Source organism: Arachis ipaensis, chromosome B01, assembly GCF_000816755.2.
Source record: "Arachis ipaensis cultivar K30076 chromosome B01, Araip1.1, whole genome shotgun sequence".
NCBI classification, from domain to species: domain Eukaryota; kingdom Viridiplantae; phylum Streptophyta; class Magnoliopsida; order Fabales; family Fabaceae; genus Arachis; species Arachis ipaensis.
The window spans coordinates 25,576,102-25,588,261 of NC_029785.2; the positions used below are offsets into that span (position 1 = coordinate 25,576,102).

The 12,160-nt window shown below is 37.5% G+C and overlaps 2 pseudogenes; one reads left to right on the forward strand and one right to left on the reverse strand.

Annotated features, from left to right (window-relative positions):
- The window catches only part of LOC107627875, a 4,240-nt pseudogene extending 986 nt beyond the window's left edge, over positions 1 to 3,254 (reverse strand).
- LOC107627885 lies at positions 7,468 to 10,773 on the forward strand (annotated as a pseudogene).

Sequence of the window (12,160 nt, forward strand, 5' to 3'; positions counted from 1 at the left end):
TGCATTTAGATTTTAATTTTATTTTTTGATAATTTTATATAATATATTTAATTATGAATAGGTCAACCAATTCAACCAGTGACCCACTTCGTGAACCATTGACCAAGTAATCTAACCGAATCAATTGATGGTTCGTTTCTAATATTCATAGCAGAATTACCTTGATTATTTTGCCAATATCCACCATATGCTTCAGTCTTGTTCGCAGTAACTTTCCAAGGTTTGTAGGAGATTGATAATTTTCCTGAAGCGATGAGAAGGCTTAGCATTACTTTTGATGAGATGGTGCATGTAAACAGACATCAGATTGCAAATGTCATCAGTATTCACTGATGTTTTAAAGTTAAGTCACAGGTTATTTGAGAAGACAAGATCAGATGAATGAAGCATAGTATGATTGGTTGAACTTTGCTATGCTTTTGTGAACCATTGTAGAGAAATTAACAGTTTCTAACTTGAAAGGGGAGGGCACATGCAAAGTATTTTCAAAAAAGAAATGTTTATATACATAGAAAGGACTCCAGTTTTCTAATGAGTTTTGCCAGGTCTTTTGCGTCGGATGTCAAACCTGTTTGATATTTCAGGCAACTAATAAGAAAAAATATCACTTTATGGGCATACAAGAGAAATATTTTCGGTCAGCATCCAAGTTTTCTAATTCTGCAAGAACAAACTCAAACCAAGGCCATTCGTAGTTATATCTATTTTGAAAATAGAAATATAATATGCCAATCGATATATAAAGAGAAATAATTTGGTGCATCAAGTGAAAATAAAATAATTTACCGAGAAGTCTAATGTAAATCAATTCATGAGACTGGGAAACTTTGAAGATCATTTGTTACTCGGACTTGTTATGTTTAGAATTGATAGTACTAAGTAAGATGAAGTAGAAATACCTCTGTCATGAAAAATGGCATCAAGAAAGAAAACTATTTATCAGCTATTTGTAACTGACGTAAACCCTAAATATAATAGAAATCAAGTAATCAACAATAACTGAATTTAGAATTAATGCACACCAGTATATGACAAGAAAAATATACCAAAGCATTATGTCTTTAAACAAAGAAGAAAGGGTAGTCCGATGCACAAGCATCTCACATTAATGCAGGGTCCAGGGAAGGGTCGCACCCAAAGGGTGTAATATACGCAGCCTAACCTGATAATTACATCAGTGGCTATTTCCACAGCTTGAATCCGTGACCTTGAGGCCATACGAAGACAACTCAACCATTGCTCCAACGCTCTCCTTCTCTTTAAACAAAGAAATAAAAGGATTTGCTAATTCTTTATGGTATTTTCTTATGACATGCTACGAGGAATACATATGAGCACAGCAGAACTTTCAGATCTAAATCATGAATAAATAAAGTAAAAATCATGTTACTTCATGCAAAGGAAGTGAACCATTGAATTATTCTTTTTGATTCTTATATTTGCCATCCTTTGTGCAGAAACATCATGTAGAGCCAAGCCAAAAATAAAATGATCTAATCCATAAAATTTATCCTATAATCTTGGAACTAATTACTTGTAACGGAAGTAACATCTACAATTTTACAATGTCCAGATGCTTTTCAATAGCAAGATCAAACCAAACAAACACCACAGTCATGATGATAAATTTTTTCTGTAGTCTAAATAACAGATAGAAAATAGAGGAAACTTTCTAACCTTGATAATTGTTGTTTTGAATTATGAGATGGCAATGACAGACCACATATTGCTAGGGGCTTAGTTTCGAGAACATTTTCATCATGTCGAACTGCTGTACTCAAGGCCATATGATCGTTGTCGATTTTAGGGGCTGGTAGTAGTAGGTTCTTTTTAAGGGCTAGCTTGGCCTTCTGCCGGGATCCCCATATTGCTGTGACATTTATATTCCTCCATTTATCCTGTTTACATTTCAAATCGTATGTACAAGTCACCAAAGGTATCCAATATAACTTTGCAGTTTTATTAAAACAAATTGTTCAGCAAGTGCAGTTGTGAAATCCCCAACCTAAAAGAGCAATAAAACAGCCTTTCTTTGAAACTCCCTGGAACCTTCTAGGATTAAAAAGATTTACCTTGAGATCTACATTGGAGCGCATGCGCAAGATGGAACTAAACTCTGGATCTGTAAGTATAGTGCGCCATTTTCCTGCTCCATGTTTGACTACTCCAGCTTTAAGTGCTGCTTCTTCTTCTGCAGTCCATTTCTGTTTAGGAGCACCCATTGAACTGGATTTTTATGATAGTTTGCCTCTATAATCCAAAGGATGCTTGGAAATTCTGTGTTTCTCTCTTCTACAAGTCCATCTTTAAACAAGATAAAATCTGACCACAATCAATACAATGTATCAGCATACACATGATGAACTAATGAATCAATTAAACAAATAAAACAAATTGCATAAATCCCAAACATCGATCCAAAATTCAAAATTCCCTTCGATTAAATGTAGTCATCACCCAATATTAAACAAAAGAAGAACTGCAAATATTGCAGTAACCTTTCATATTACAAGTTTAACATTGTAACAAGCACCTCGACCCGGACAGCTAAGTAACTGAACGAAAGACTTCGCCTAATTAGCAGAGCTTATGTAAACTTGAATAGTAGTAAAGTCTAAACTTGTAAACTCATAAGAGATTTCTCTTTACAATCAAAAGTTCGATTCAGGAACCTAAACTTGTAAACTCGGCTGCCCTTTTTATTGTTCCAATGCCTATGCAGTAAGACCTCATGAAACAAAACAGGTATTCAAAACATGAAAAAAAGATAAACAACCAAGCACAGCCCTATTTAAGTATCAATTAATTCCAAACAGAATTTTATGTGTAAATTAGAATCCATAAAACACAGCCTGCAGTGGTCTGAGGATCATGCATTATGTGGAATCACAAACCCTGAGTGTGCTATTTTCTCAGCTTCAAATTTATTGACTTGATTAAATTCAAATTGAGCTAACAAAATTGCAATGACATAATTGCAAACATTTAACAGAGTAAGAATTTCAAGCAATAAGCATATCAACATGGACTAGAATAACTTGCATTCAAATATGAAGAGAAACAGCAGATTACACTTCTGATGAATGCCAAAAGTTCAAAGCAAAAAAGAAGAATCATGTACCGAATCGAAGGAATGAGTGGGCGATGGTGGGAATTGCAAAAAAGTTGAAGTATTTACATGGCGAGAAGTCGAATCAATCCGAATGGTTTTCTGAAGAATCGGAGAAGAATGAGATAAAATATTTACCTTTTATAAAGTTATAAAAGTTTATTTTTGGAAATTAGCAGATTGTCATGTGGTGCGAGAAAGAGTTGTGTCTGGATTAGTTAAATTGCTAACTATCTCAAGCAAAAATCAAACAACGGATATTTTCACCAAGGCCTTAGCACCTGGTCCTTTTTAGAACTGTTTTAGCAAGCTAGGTCTGTTCGATTTGTATGTTCCTCCATTGAGAGAGAATGGTACCAGTAATTTTGTTACTTGATGATTGACATCTTCCCTTACTACAAGTTAGTGATATAGAATTCTCCATTTCTCCAACTTGAAGGAGACTGTTAGTTAGTTAGATAGCGTCATAGTTAGACTGCAGTTTTTATTCCAAGTTGATATTATAACAGTATGCATAACTATCAACTTGAGGGGGGATGTTAGTGGATAGTTAGCTTGCTAATTATAGAGATTAGTTTGTCATAGCCAAATTAGCAAAATTAGTTATTCACACATACATGTATGTATATATATGTGACAGCAGAATTTGTAATTTGTAATGATTCAAACTTCCGATACTTACTTAAGCGAACTAATGAGCTAACCACTATACTAACCAAGTTGGTTTTTTGTTTTTTTTTTTTTTTTTTTTTTTTTTTTTGTGACTAACCAAGTTGGTTTATAAATAGTCTTTTATATTTGTCCAAATTTACTAATTATTTTTTAAAGGCCAGGCTAATTAGGCTTAATGTAGGCCAGGCCTAAGGCCTTGTTGGGTTGTTGGCCTTGTCACACCTCTAACCACAAGAGACAACACCCACAACACTTACACTCACAACGAGTTCTCTTCCTTTGGCTCTCCCCGTCACACACACTGACCCACAACACCTTGTGCCGTCGCGCCTTGCCGTCTCACCTCTCTCCTCCGTGGCTCTGTCGCAGGCTCGCACCCCGTTGTCGCCCGTCTCCGTCGCAGGCTCCCACCTCTCCATTGCTCGGTCGCACCTCCACCGTCGCAGGCTCGCACCCTCTCCGTCGCTGCTGCTTGTGGTTCCTTGCCATCGCTACTCCTCCTGGCCGTTGCTGCTGGTTTGTTAAGGTTTTATCAATGTTCTAAAAATCGGACCGAATTAGACCGATTGAACCAGTTCAACCGCGAACCGACAATATTAGCCGTCCAATCAGACATGTAAAACTATTGTTTAGAAAACCGGTGAGAAACCGTTAAACCGGCCAAAAACCGGCCGGTCAGATCGAACCGAAACCCGCCCGGTTTACACAAAAACGGAAGCTCCTTCGTTTCTTTACATCAGAACGGAACCCGCCTCGGTCTTTCTTTCTTTCATTCAGAAAGAAATCACACAAACCCAGCCAAGAAACCCTAGCACTGTAAGCCTACACCACCGCCGCAAGGAGTGGCATACTGCCGCCGTCCGTCTCACTCAAAGTTCGCCATCCGTCCGTCTATCTAGCTTCCCTCATGCTCCAAGTCTTCAACCCCTGTTCGCTGTCACCGATCGCGGCTGCTTCCTCGAGCTCGGCGTCCATCGTCTTTGTCTGCTCAGCCGCGCTTCCGTCGCCGATTGTGTGACGTTCACGTTCGGGTCTTTGTTCGCGTTCTTCGCCGTTCTCGTTCGCTCGGCGTTCACCGTTCGCGTTCACTCGCCGTTCACCGTTCTTGTTCGCATTCGCGTTCCTCTGGAAGCCACGTTGCTCTGCTTCAAACTCTGCGACCAACCCGCGCGCAACACCTAGCCGTCGAACTGCTGCCTTTTGTCGCCGCCGTGAGTTCCCTAAACCCGCCACCAGGCAATACACTCGCACAACACCAATACCCTGCTTCAAACTCTGCAACTTCTGATTTCCATTACAATAAGCAACTATTTGATTTGGAAGTGGTTTGGATTTTTTCATAGACTGAATTAAAGTTACAGTAGTTATGTTCTCTTCTCTATCACATTGATATTAAGCTTTGAATTCTCTTATTTCGTTTTAATTTTACCACACTCAACATGTTTGATGAAATGCTTTAACCATATTTCTGGTTGGTTTTATCATTTCTAGCTTTTAGAAACTTAATAAGTTGATTGCATGTGAAATTAGAATAATTGGATCTTAGTAATTAGGAAATTTTAGCTGCACAAATAGTATCTTTGCAGAAAACATATTAGCATGATGATTCCACTTGCATTAGTGTTCTTCTGGTAAATTTTAACTGTTATTGTGAACTTGTTAATTTGCTAATCGTTCTTGTGTTGTTGTTCTGTTGTTCTTCTGTTACTTTTAATTTTTTTTGTTTTTGTTGTGATTTTCTGTTCTTGATTTAAGCTTTGATTGAAAGTTCTTTGGTTTGGGTATTCTTCACTTTCCTGTAAGCTTAGCTTTTAATTCTTTGAGCATACACGTATCAAATCATTGTTTTCAGCAATGGTGATTTTTAGATTTTTTTTTTGGGTTGCTTTGTTTTAAATGTTCATATTGTTGTTGTGTTTTTGCTGTGATTTAAATGTTCTTTTGATTCTTTTTTTTTTTTCGAGTGCCCAGTCAGTACTTGGTTGACTGGTTTTTTGCTCACTGATTGTATGATAAATTTTAAATTGATAACTCTATTACTGCTTTACTGTCTGTTTCTGTAGTTAAATTTTATTAAAGTTTCTTGAATTTGCACTGCCTATTTACTGATTCACTGTTCCTTCATTGCTTTTTTTTGTTGTTAATCATTGTGATGAGCTTTGTTAAAATTGGGTTGAAAACTGTTAATCTTTCGTCATTTTTCACTGTTGGGTTTTTTTTGTTTCAGGCTTTGTTGTGTTTTTGTTTCAGCCTGTGTTGTGTGTTTGTTTCAGGCTCTGTTGTGTGTTTATTGTGCAACACTATCATTTTTTGTTTTACTTTGACTTAGCTACATTAAGACAAATATTCTCTATCTTTAACTTGTGCATTGTAATTCAATCCAGCTATTTTTAATGGAAGTATAATTATGTTAATTGTCAACAAATTTGCAGCAAGTCATTGCATATTTTGATGATTAATTTCATTTAGTTGGTGATATTTTATGTAGGGTTTTAAATTTTGAAGATATTTAGGATGTTTATTTATAATTTATTTATTATTTTATTATGGAACGGTTTTTCCGGTTGAACCACGGTTAGACCGGTTGGACCAGTAAACCAGTGAACCAATAATTAGAGCGGTTTGATGACTGGTCCGGTTTTCAGAACCACCGTTTTGTTACTTCTGTTTGCTTTGTTTAATTTTTTTTTTTTTTGGTTTTCTAAATTATCTTGCTTTGTTAAATTTGTTTGCTTTGATTGAGCTTTACTGGTTTAAAAACTGGTGCAGATTTTTTTTTTTTGTTTTCTTTGTTTTGTTTTGTTTGCTTGGGGTTTATCACTGTTTGGAACAAATTTGCTTAATTTGTTCTTCTTGCTGGTTATGTTCTGGACTTCTTGCTGATTTGTTGTTGTGGCTAGTGGCTACGTTCAGGAACAAATTTGCTTTAGTGTTATAAACACTTGTGTTTGTAAATTTAGAAATTATAGGTTTATTAAAATGTTTGTCAAATTGTGTTTTTTTTTCAATGTTTAATGGTTCAGTAATTTTTTTCAAAAATAAATAAATAAATAAATATGGAGGGCTTAGCCCGCCGTTAGGCGGGCGGGGTGAAGATTCAGGACCATTTTACCAGGCAGGGCAGGGCTGACTGCCACCCCTATGTAAAAGAAGGGTAAAGCTTTTTACTGGTCCTTGGCCTTAGAGCTAACATGAAAAAAGAAGGGTAAAGCTTCAATGGGTTTGTTTTGTTCTGCTTAAACTTCTACTTTGTAGGTTGTTTCTTTTAGTAGCAATGACCCTAAACTTCTATGAGAATTAGATGGATTATAACTCTTTGTCCTCTTCTTTAAATTAGTGCAACTTGTCAAGCATACAACTGTCACATGTGTCAATCATGGAAAGGCAACCCTCGTCAAGCAATAACCATGAAGTTCTCTCCCATCTCCCATCAAGAAGAAAGATGTTAAAAGTCGGTTAAGTTAGTTGTTTACTAAGTTGATCAGTGGTGTGAGAAGATACTATAATAAGTTAGAAAACACAATCGTGTCACTAAGAATTTGCGTGAGTATATATTGCAAGCATCTCTAGGGAATCTCAATTGAAGGACTCAGTCCCAACTAAGAACAGTAATCTTCACTCTCACAACACATTAATCCCCTAATTGTCTCTTCTTTTAAGCAGAGTAATGCACAAACAACTAGAAGATGGATTAGACGATGTCGTCGAAGCTGACAAAAGTTGTTCTGAGCAACACCAACAACCCCAAGCTTGCATGGCATCTCTTGAAGCGCATCCTCTCATCCTCTACCTCTTCTTCCTTACCCACTCATGATCTCCTTCGTTCCACACGGGCCGCCATACGTGTCCTCATTGCTGCCAACATGCACCACCAGATTGATGACCTCTGTCAATTCATCCTAGCCACGCAGCCTCCCAACATAGCCCACCCTTCCCTCCTCTTCCTCGTCCGGGCTTTGGCCCATTCCTCATCCCACCTACCCCATGCCTTCTCCCGCTTCAAGTCCCTCAGGGCCCATTTTCCCCTCTCCTCCTCCTCCACTCTCCCTCTACAACCTCCTCCTCCGTGCCTCCTTCAACCAACACCGCTCTGATTTCGCCACGTGGCTATACTCCGACATGATCACTGAGGGGGTAAGGCCGCAAACTTACACCTTCAACCTCATGATGCAGTCGTTGTGTGATTCCGGTGCTTTGGACCATGCACGGAACCTGTTCGATAAAATGTCTTACAAAGGGTGCTACCCAAATGAGTTCACTCTTGGCATTTTAGTTCGTGGGTTTTGTAGGGCAGGTCTCACGAGCCAAGCCTTGGATATACTTGACAAGTCATCAGGTCTTGTTGCCAATAGGGTTGTGTACAATACTCTCATTTCAAGCTTCTGTAAGGAGGATTTGACCGGTGAAGCTGAGAAGTTGGTTGAGAGAATGAGGGAACAGGGTATGTTACCAGATGTTGTCGCCTTTAATTCTAGGATTTCGGCGCTTTGTAGGGTCGGGAAGGTTTTAGAGGCGTCAAGGATTTTCAGGGATATGCAGTTGGATCAGGAGTTGGGACTTCCTAAACCTAATAGAGTTACTTATAACTTGATATAAAAGGGTTCTGCAAGATAGGGATACTGGTGGAAGCAAAGGCTTTGGTCGACTCCATGAAAAAGGATGGCAATTTCACCACTTTGGAAAGTTATAATATATGGTTGTTGGGGTTGCTTAGGAATGGGAAACTGTTGGATGCTCAATTGGTTCTTGATGAAATGGTAGCGGAAGGCATTGAGCTGAATTCTTACTCCTATAACATTATGATGGATGGGCTATGTAGGAAACATATGCTGTTGGATGCCAGAAGGTTAATGGATTTGATGATAAGCAATGGTGTTTATCCAGACACAGTTACTTATAGTACTCTCCTCCATGGATATTGTAGCAAAGGAAAGGTATTTGAAGCAAAGGGTATTCTTCATGAAATGATAAGGAATGGTTGTTATCCAAATACTTATACCTGTAACACATTGCTGCATAGCCTGTGGAAAGAGGGAAGATCACTAGAAGCAGAGAAAATGCTGCAAATGATGAACGAGAAATGCTATCAGTTAGATACTGTGACCTGCAATATCATGATCAATGGTCTCTGTAGAAATGGAAAATTGGAGGAAGCAATTCAAATGCTAGGTGAGATGTGGACTGATGGACCAACATCCCTCAGTAAGGGAAACTCATTTGCTGGCCTAGCTAATTCAATCCACAATGTGTCAAAGTGCACACCTGATGTAGTCACATATACAATCATAGTTAATGCACTTTGCAAAGTTGGTAGGGTAGAAGAAGCAAAAAAGAAATTTGTTGAGATGATGGCAAAAAACTTGCGCCCTGATTCTACAATATATGATACGTTCATATTAAGTTTTTGTAAGCAAGGAAAGATATCATCAGCATTCCGTGTCTTGAAGGATATGGAGAGAAATGGATGCAGCAGGACTCTTAAAAATTATAATTCGTTGATCCTGGGTCTAGGAGGTAAAAGGCAAATATTTGAAATATATGGATTGATGGATGAAATGAGAGAAAGAGGGATATATCCATATATTTATACTTACAATAACATAATCTCTGCCCTTTGTGAAGGAGGAAAAACAAATGATGCTACTTCTCTTTTGCATGAAATGTTGGATAAGGGCATATCTCCCAAAGTATCTACCTTCAAGATATTGATTAAAGCCTTTTGCAAGTCTAGTGATTTTAAACTAACATTTGAGCTATTTGAGGTAGCTTTGAGTATATGTGGCCACAAAGAAGTCTTGTACAGTTTAATGTGCAATGAGTTTCTTGCTGGAGGACAACTCTTTGAAGCGAAGGATCTATTTGAAGCTTCATTGGATAGATTTTTCGCATTGAAGGATTTCATGTATAAAGATTTAATTGATAAACTTTGCCAAAGTGAAAGATTAGACGATGCTGATTACCTTCTCCATAAATTAATTGACAAGGGATATGGATTTGACCATTCATCGTTCATGCCGGTAATTGATGGATTTAGTAAAAGCGGAAACAAACACCGAGCAGATGAATTAGCAAAGAGGATGATGGAATTTGCTTCAGAAGATAGACCTGCTGACAGAACCTATCAAAATGGCAAGAGGATCTTTCCTAGAAAAGTTGAAAATGATGGTGGAAGTGATTGGCAGGATATAATCCACAGGTATGGGTAATTTTTGTGCATTTTTGGGTTCTTTTCCTTGGGGAAATGAAGTTATTTGTTAGTTTTGGCTGTTTTGAAAATTATTTTTACCGTTTTTTGTTCTTTAATCATTCCATAATTTGCATTCTTAATTTCTATATACAATGATTAGTCCTCCATAAATATGATCTGTATATGATTTCTTCTACGGCAATGATACCATTCGTGTTTGGTTGAATGGAGTGCTACTATGTGATATAATCTGTCTTCATTTCCATTATCTCATTTGTTAGACGGTTTCCTGGTTGATAAACTTATACAAACAATACATATCATTTTTTTGTACTTGATTCATTTTTGAAAAAGTTGCTTTATCATGTGTATGAAATGATCTTGTATCAAAATTTGCTGTCATCACAAATGTTAGTTCTATCCAACTATAAATAAACTTGGGTGTTGCTTTGAACATGGAAATGATTGTCAAATTGACTGTATAATATATATTCAATGCTCATTGATGATCTGTTATGTATTACTTAACAGGGATGGTGGCAGTGGTATTGCATTGAAAACTCTGAAACGTGTACAGAAAGGCTGGGGCTAAGGTAGTATCTCGAGTTTGAGGCCACCACAGGATGATTTTCTTGATTACTATGATGGTATTCGTTGATTCTTTGTTATTTCTTCGTATCTTCACCTTACTTTTCAATCCCTGAGCCCTTAGAAGAAGTGGAGGGAGTTACAGATAGGAGAATGGAAAGGCTTGAATGTCTGCTGATTTCGGCCTGGTGAAGCAGGTAGATGAGAGTGCAAGGCTTTTTCTTGGATTACATGGCTTCTAAAACCATATCCTTGATTATTTGATAGTTCATACACTTGGTTCTTACTAGAAACAGCTTAGTCTCGGATGTAACACTTTGAATCTGTGCTATAATGGCCATATCCCTGTCCCAGGTTGTGAATAGCCACAGAAGCACTAGCTTACATAACTCGAATACTACCAAATTCCTAGAAACCTAACCTGTGGAAAGATGTTATTAACAGATTTACTGATAATTGGATTTACTAATCTACCCTCGGATGATAATTTGTCTATTTGAACACAATTCTCTTCTTCTAATTATTAATCTGTTTATTTAACTTTTAAATAGACAGTGGTAGAAAAGTTGATATCGTTGCAGAGAAGATTCCTGTGGAGTAAGGAGGTAGGTAGGAATGGTCTGGCGCTAGTTAAGTGGAAGGTGGTTCAGGTCCCTAAAAAGATGAGTGGGTTGGGAGTAGGTGATGCCGTGGTCAAAAACATTGCACTCCTCTTCAAGTGGTGGTGGTGTTTTTCAAAAGAGAAATGTTCATTATGGAAGAAGGTTGTATATTCTTGCTATGACTTGAACCTGAATGTGATGTTATCAGCTCAAATATTACCTACTAGAGGGGTCCATGGAAGGATATATGTCAGCTACAGTTCAAGGATAGTACTGTGAAAGATAAGATGATTGCGGGGTTGTCTATGGAGGTGGGGGACGGAAGGAGGACTCCATTATGGGAAGATGTTTGGTTACAAAAGTAGTTCGTTAAAGATGAGTTTTCTGAGGCTTTTCTCCATTTCAAACAAAAAAAGATCTGTCATAGGAGATTGTGGGTTTTGGAATGGGTTAGGGTGAATTTAAAATTTTCAGTGGAGGCGAGATTTATACCAATGGGAATTGGAATTAGTGGATCAATTGCATGAGACTTGAAGACGTGTAAAGCTAGCACATGATAAGCAAGACAGAATTATTTGGAAGTTCCACAAAGAAGGTATATTTTCAACTAATTCTTTTGTGCAGGTAATATAGTCAGAAACTCTCTTGGAGGATATAACCAGCTACAGTTTTATAAGAACCATATGGAAAAGTTTGGTGCCGCCACAAGTGGAGTTATTTATTTGGTTTATACTAATAGGAAAAGTAAATACTAAAGAAAGACTGTATAGATTGGAAATTATTAGTCACGGTGATGACATATGCGTGTAACAAAGAAGAACATATTCACCACTTGTTTCTGGGTTGAGTTTACTTGACAGGTGTGGTGTCAATGGTTATCTGATTTTGGGAGATCGTGGTCTGTTCCGGATTCACTAAAAAAACATCTGAGAGTTGGACAAGTGTTACTTACAGAAAGGTAAAGCGCAACAAGGGGCTCATGTTTTTTTTCGGTTATTTGGA